This window comes from Cupressus sempervirens, chromosome 8 (assembly GCF_028749045.1).
Source record: "Cupressus sempervirens isolate cs-2001-9-10 chromosome 8, ASM2874904v1, whole genome shotgun sequence".
NCBI classification, from domain to species: Eukaryota; Viridiplantae; Streptophyta; class Pinopsida; order Cupressales; family Cupressaceae; genus Cupressus; species Cupressus sempervirens.
Window position 1 is genome coordinate 383,319,446 of NC_143125.1, and position 7,555 is coordinate 383,327,000.

Sequence of the window (7,555 nt, forward strand, 5' to 3'; positions counted from 1 at the left end):
ATATTAGGTTCATAGTACATATCATAGATGCAGAACACTATTGTAAATGTCAAAATCAATAAATACAATAAGCTATTGTCCTTCTAAGTCTCGAATATTGTCAAAATATCCAAATCCCGAATATCAAAATGCAAGTAACATGCCCCCACTTAAACATTACATTACAAGCTTTTCTGCAAATTCAGCTTCTATCAAAGCAATTGAGAAAGGTTAGTATGTAAACGAAATCATTAATTATATCATTTAGGTCTTCATGTGTGGACATAAGTGTGGATCATCAAAATGTAAATATTAAGATAACATAACTCTATAGTCTTGAAAATAAATCAACACGTCAAATTAGAAGTGTCATAATGCAAATATGTCAACTATACTTTGACGGATTGGGTGAGGCCTCACAAATTTTATCTTAGTTTCAAGCTTCTACATTTAAATGCTACTATTTTGGATATTGTCCAATTCTCTTTATCGACAAGTTCAAATTGTTAAATAGCTATGAGTTCTACTGAAAATTGGTGTTTGGAACCTCTCTTTTAAAGAAAGCTTAAATTATCTCATACAAATATATCTTCCTTCTTTCGTATAAATTTGAAATTATATATGTTCTGTATCTCTAGAATATTATTTCTGCTTTCATGGATATTTGAAATAACTTATCTTTTGTCTTAAAATAGAAACTATAGTTAGCCTCCACTCGAACAGTTTTCACCTAAATGGTAGCTTCATCTACATCCCTTGTACATCATTCATCACTCCTCTTTTTGAAAGATACTATTAACAGTAACACATTACCTCTTGGACATTTTTTATTTTAACATTTTGGTACTGGATTATAGTACTAGGTTGTTAGGGGTCTCATGAAGGCCATTAAAAATCTAAATGGTTCTAGGTTCAGGAGTCACATCTTGTTCACAAGTTAAATGGCTAGGTCATAACTTTGACATACCAATAATTTACCTGCAGCAGTAGGTAAGCATCCTATCTGTCTGTCGACATTTGTTCCATGAAATTATGATAGTGGTGATACCAATGATCTCATGGACATTGGATATGTTTCTAAATTTCCACACATTTTAACAAGCAATAATTGGTGGTTTATTAAATTTTAGAATCCATAGTAAATTTGCCAATAGAGGTAGTAGATAACATAAAATTTGCCATTTCAAAGATTTGATCATATGAAAATTTCTTAAAATTTTGATCAATGTTGTATTATTTTGTAATGCAGGTTTTCCATAGCTTGTGAAATACATTTTTCTATGCACCTATGTTTTGTTGGAGAGAATACAAATGAGAGACATAATGGTTGTGTATAGGGCCTATCTTGCAAGTATATAAATCTACTTATTGTTACAAAGAAGAGAGAAAATATTGTGCATTTTCAGTTGTGACAATTAATAAATGCAATGATAATGAGAAATAAACTCAATATTTTATTGGCCTTATTTAACAGGCTGAGTAAGAAAATATAGTGGCTTTCTTAGTTGTAATGTCCCCTTCTAGGAATTATTTCCACTTAGTAACCCAATAATAGTTGATATAATTGTTAACTCCAAAAATTTGCACCCTATCTCCGCATCAAAATACTAGAGATTTTTGGATAACATTGGATCAGTCCAAAGGTGTGGGTGACCTAAAAACAGGACTGAACCTTCGGATTCTAGGCCAGTTTCTATCAAAAAATTTCAATGGTATATCACTTGTGAACAGATGACCAGAAAAGAAACTTGTGAGGAAAAGGGATGTGAAGAGACTGATTTAAAACAACTTCCTAGGTAAAATGGCTATACACCAAAAAATTATGATCAAAACTGTTTTTTCTTGAACACGGGATAAATACTTTTAACAGTGGATATGCTGATTCAATTTATGACACATTGATCTGCACATAAGTATTTCAAAAGAAGACCAAATACTTGAAAGTAATAAGTGGAAATTGATCACATTCAACACCTACAATAACTGGTACGATTTTTGACCTGCATAGAACAATAACAGTCACCTAAAGATGCTTAACGAGACAAATCTTAAAGGTTTCAGGATAACACTTATAAGAAATATCAACCATAAATCTGCATACAAGAAATGACACCTAAAATAGATCTCCGATGCTCAATATATTCTTTCAAGGTTCTAAAAATACAATTTCAATGTGAGACAATACTGAAGACACAATGAAAATAACCAAAAGCCTTTGCTCAATATTGAATACCTTCTACAAGTACAAATGACAGAATATATCAAAAACCTTCTTCAATAGCCAATAAATGACCCTCAAAATAAGGAACCACCTTGGGTCGAAATCATGGAAAAAGACTCCAAAAAAGGAGTCAATCCTCATCAAAAATGATGACTCACTGTTTGATAACTGCACCAAGTCATAATAAAACCCATGACCCATGTCAAACTGGTCCAAAAATGCTCCAACAGATCATAAAGACCCTTAGGATACTTAGTCAAAGTCCAAATCCGACCTTATACTTAGCTCCTACAATCCTTCCTCATAATCTCAACTGAATCCTAATACTAGGTCCTCCTTTCATATCCGAGTAACTCCCAAGACCAAGTTTTGTGGCACATGTTAAATACATTAGTACCTAAGGAAATATTCAGTATTCCTTTATTTGTATTTAAAACAAACTATTAAATATCATTTAACATGTTTGACTCATAATATAACCTGATACAAATAACTTAACCCTTGAAACCTAACACCTAACTGTTATCTCCCAAAATCTGCACCCTGAAATTTGCTTTAAGTCCTAAAACTTGCAGCGATTTTGGAGAAACATGGGATCAGCCAAAAGTTGTGGGTAACTTATAACTTGGCTGAACCTCCGGATCCTAGGCCGGTTCCTGTATAATATATCTAATACCTTACTTATACTAATGGAAATGTGAAAAACTTTCAAAGGGAAAAGGGTAAAAAGATGACCTAAAACACGGAAAACTTAAAGAAGTAAGGTGATACACCAAAATTGATAACACAGATTACTGTTATACTTGAGACACAATGAAAGATTTGACAAGACATTCACAAGAAACCTTATTTGAAAATCTGCTAATTCACATCAATAATTTAAGAGGTCTATGAACTTTGAAAATATACGAAAGGAATTTGATCACAATCGAATACATCAATAATTTAAACACAACTCAAAACCTATGAATAGCTGTTTATAAAGAAGGTACAAGATAAGACATCATTCAGAAAGGATTATAATTAAAACACAATTTGAATAAAATCAATCACCTTAACGCACACAACTAAATCTGTCAACTCCAAAATTGGTTCCAATGAAAACTCTATTTTCATCAAAGGTCCTCAAAACAGTACATCTGCATAATGGATCAGAATCATAAAAAATTACACTTAAGGATCAAATCACATAAGCGTCCTCCCTCAAAATCTGAACCCCCTCAAAATCTGAACCCCCTTCCTCCAAAATAAGAGGAGTATAAATAAATAATACAACTGCCTCAAAGCAAAAAGTTGGGTTGAAATAATGAGTTAACTCATTATTAAGCACCTCTGAAAAGTCTAAAGACATGCTCAAGATATCCCGAACTGAAGTTCTACCAACCATGCATGAGAAAAACCAAGAAAAACTCCCCAAATCGCCCACAATTACTCCATAATGCAACTCTGAAACCTTCCGTTTGAACTGTGCCTCTGAACTCAACTGCAGCTGCCCCCTTGAATTTTGGCATTTTCTTGACCAACTTCTTCTTAAACTCGTCTTGACTTTTGACTTTTAAATATTTTTAACTGCATGAAAATTATTATTAAATAATTGATTTGAAGAATATCAATTATTTAATAATTATTACAATTTGATATTATGCAGTTAAAAGTATTTAAAAAGAATGCAAGACTAAAAAATGACATTATTATTAAATTGCAATAAAAATTTATTATTTTTTATTAGTTGATTTATATATTATCAACTAAAAACAAATAATATTACAATATTTATGTTGATGCAATTTAATAATAATTATATAGACATTATATTATAAATCTATAGCACTATCTCAAAGTGCATAAAAAAAACTCCATATTACCTGGACCCGAAATTTTCTAAAATGTTATTGAGGAAAGGTTAAAAGAATAGATTGCGATTTTATTTCTTCATTTGGAACTCTCGGGAATGAGCAGGAAATACGTTAGGGTTAGAAGAAACCCTTATCCGCCATGAAGCGTTCAGATCTTGGTATGCGGTGCCAATTGGTGTTGAATAGTTGTATTCTACAGCTGACTCCACATTCCTTTTGACGGCGTCTCTCCTTTTGCTGAGTATTGAATTTGCTTCACTTTTCTTGATGTTGGCATGGCTGGAGATACGCATTTGGTATGAAATAAAGGGGTTTTGCTGCATTTGATCCTTGGACGTCATTATCACTTTCAGCTCTGTGATTTTTCTGCTCTTTGTGCTGTCACAACCAGCCACGGCCCTTGATAGCGGACTGGGTAAGTATGAAGACGACTTCAGCTTTTCCTTTTTCTACCTCAGATCTTAAGCATTGGAATCGTTGTTTATAACTAAACGTGGCAATTTTTTCTGGTGACGTCTTTGTTCTTGCTGAGTTTTGAAATTTTCTTTACTTCCTCTCATTATGCCTTTCTGCCCACAAATTTCTTCCTCTTCCCGCTGCTTCTTTTGCTGTCTGCAATCTTACCATACCGATCATCATTGACAATGCCCACAGCAGATTTGCTTCCACTACCCACAAAACGTGGCAACATCTTTGTTTCTGTAAATGCTGGTTTGCGTGTTTCATGAGGCCCGCTCGCTTCTAATTCAAAGAATCTGTCATGACGCCAAACTCTATCTCTATTTTCCTTTTTTGCCAACAAAAATCCCTTGTTATCTCTTCCTTGTGAATCTACATGGTTGGCTATGTCTCTGAAACGGTCACTAGGATGACCCTTAGTGGAGTCATTCCAACCCCCATGCTCACTGAATCTTCGCCTCACATTTCGACTATTTTGTGCTGCACTCCTGTCATCGTGCTGAAAAAAGGATCCTGCATTTGGCACATGTTTTGATTTGGATGCCTCATGAAATTTTGGATCAGAGCCCTTTTTGCTACTCTCCTGTTCAAACCTAGTATCTCTTTCTTGCAATAAATCCTTAATTGGCACTGCATCTTGAGTCTGCCTGCGACGCTTTGAATCCTGAATCATGACATTGTGAATTCCATCTGTGTTTCCAATTGGTGGTCCCTCTACTGTTTGCTTCACATCTCTATTAGACCTCCCCAAACCTTATCCGCCATGAAGCGTTCAGATCTTGGTATGCGGTGCCAATTGGTGTTGAGTAGTTGTATTCTACAGCTGACTCCACATTCCTTTTGACGGCGTCTCTCCTTTTATTAGACTGTCTTATCTCTTAATGATTATTTGCATACTATCTGATCAAAATCTTGGCATGGCATATTAGGACAGCTTCTCTTTCCAGTTTCCATATTTAGATCTGTTTTTTGGAAATAAACTAACACCTTCATCAGTATTGTTTCTGCATCTTCCTATTGCTTCTCGCTATTATATCAAATTGATCATATGCTGTGCTTTCCTTGTTAGCTGAAAATGGTTATTTTTATTGCAATAGGTAGCCTCTTACTGTAGCTTTCATTCTTGCTATATGAGTGAAACAAAAGGTTTTCAAAACTTTTGACAGTTTGTCCCTTTAATACTTTTATACTTCATGATTGACGTCTCTGTTTGCTGGCGTATGTCTGTATCTTACTGAGATGAATAGCCTGTAGGTTGGTAAAAGCGAGATTTGAGTGAGTCATCAGCATTGCTTAGATCCATTGGATCTAACCCATTTTCTTCTTTGCAAATACAGGGATTGGAAGCACGGAACGAGCAATGTCTGGAGCAGCGAGAGGATGGATGCAGCTGGATGCTACATCACCAGTCATTACAGGCAATGACTGGTGCCTATGAACCTTTCTCCTTTTACTCTTCTATTCAGTTATTGATTTCAGTAGGGTGTAGATGTATGTCAGCATGTATAGACTACTCTCACAGTCAGATGTGTGGGAGAAATTTACTTTCAGCATTTAATTCCTGTCATGACTTGCTCCATCATGCAAATATTGAACATTCTTTAAAAAATGAATAAAATACTTTTCTTTGATGCATATTTTTGAAAATCACTTGGAAGTAATAAGCATGTATTCCTTCATTTAAACATGTGTGAAAAATGAACAACACTAACAATCCTTTCCTTCAAACTTCCCCCTCCCCCCCCCCCCCCGACATATGTATTACATTTTTTACCTTTTGAGAAAAAAAGAAAAGACTTCTCACATTTGGATTTCAAGGGTTATGAAAAACAATTGAGGGCATTATATTTAGTGATAACCCTAAAACAACTTCATTTTGCATATTGCATCTGTTTGGAGAGCTTGAAAGGAAATACGGCTAGGGTTTTCCCTTGACTTGTGGCTGCCATTACTGGTTTCTGGTGTTAAGGTAATGCTGTTATTGTTTGTTGCCGCCATATTTGAGATTATGCTCTGTTAGTTTCATGGGGGAATGTGTGTTTGCAAGCTATGACTGGTCGTATTTGGAAGCCATTTTGGTTTCTATTCAAGCATATCTCTGCTGAAAGTTATAAATGCTTCTCCCTTGCTAGGTTATAGAGTACATTTTCTGAATTTTTTGAAAGAATATGTTATTTACCATTATTATAGAGTCGCCATTCTTGATTTACTGCTCTTTTCCAGCTTGGACGTATAATCTTCAATGCAATATGGATACTACTGTAGCTTTTCTTTATTTTCTCTCTGCTGAGCACATTCATATTTGGGCCACCATATCCAAACTTTACTATTGTCGCCATGAATGAGGGTTTTGAGGAAATTTTCTGCATTTTTCAGAGAATGCGTGATTTTTTTGTGTTGGAGACCTCTGGAATTTGAGCCGCCATGACTGGAACGGTGAGAACTTGAAGCCGCCATGGTTTTATCTCCTTCTCTTTCCTTGAATCACCATTTTTTGGGTCCTTACTTGCAGCTGTCATGGTTGTAAGGTAATGTTGTTATCTCTATGGCTTCTTTTGCTGTAAGTTAAATGATCTTTTCTTGGCACTTAGAAAGCCATAACTCCTTTTGCCATTGCTTGGTATTCTGAAGGATGTCGTTTTTGTTGTTCATAGCCGCCATTGTTGAAATAAACATTTCATTTGGAGTCACCATTATTGTATTTTCACATGGTTTTTTCTAGAAATTTCTGAAAGTTACAAGCACATTCACACTCTCATATTGCCATGACGGGGACTCCATGTTTCACGTAGGAGGAGTCTTCTTCCTGCGGTTTTATATATATATATTGCTGCTCCAAACCCCATCTTCTGGGTATTCCATTTCCTTCATTTTCTGTAGCATTATTGGACATTATAATTGCTGCTGTTCATTTGGAGGCTTTGAACTTGAGCTGTAATTCTAGGCACATTTAGGCTTAAGCCACCATATTTGGATTTGTTGTTGTTGTTTGATGGAATATTACTGTTGTCTCTGCCATTTATGCATATGACTTGGATAT

The 7,555-nt window shown here is 34.9% G+C and overlaps 1 long non-coding RNA gene across 2 annotated transcripts in view; it reads left to right on the forward strand.

The window, feature by feature from the left end:
• Window positions 1-6,949, forward strand: part of LOC149542904 (uncharacterized) — a 29,483-nt gene extending 22,534 nt beyond the window's left edge. For both annotated transcript variants that reach the window (XR_016355556.1, XR_016355555.1), the window contains one exon: window positions 5,853-6,949. This is a non-coding gene — a long non-coding RNA (uncharacterized LOC149542904). The remainder of the gene's footprint in view (window positions 1-5,852) is intronic.
• Window positions 6,950-7,555: the final 606 nt, after the last annotated feature.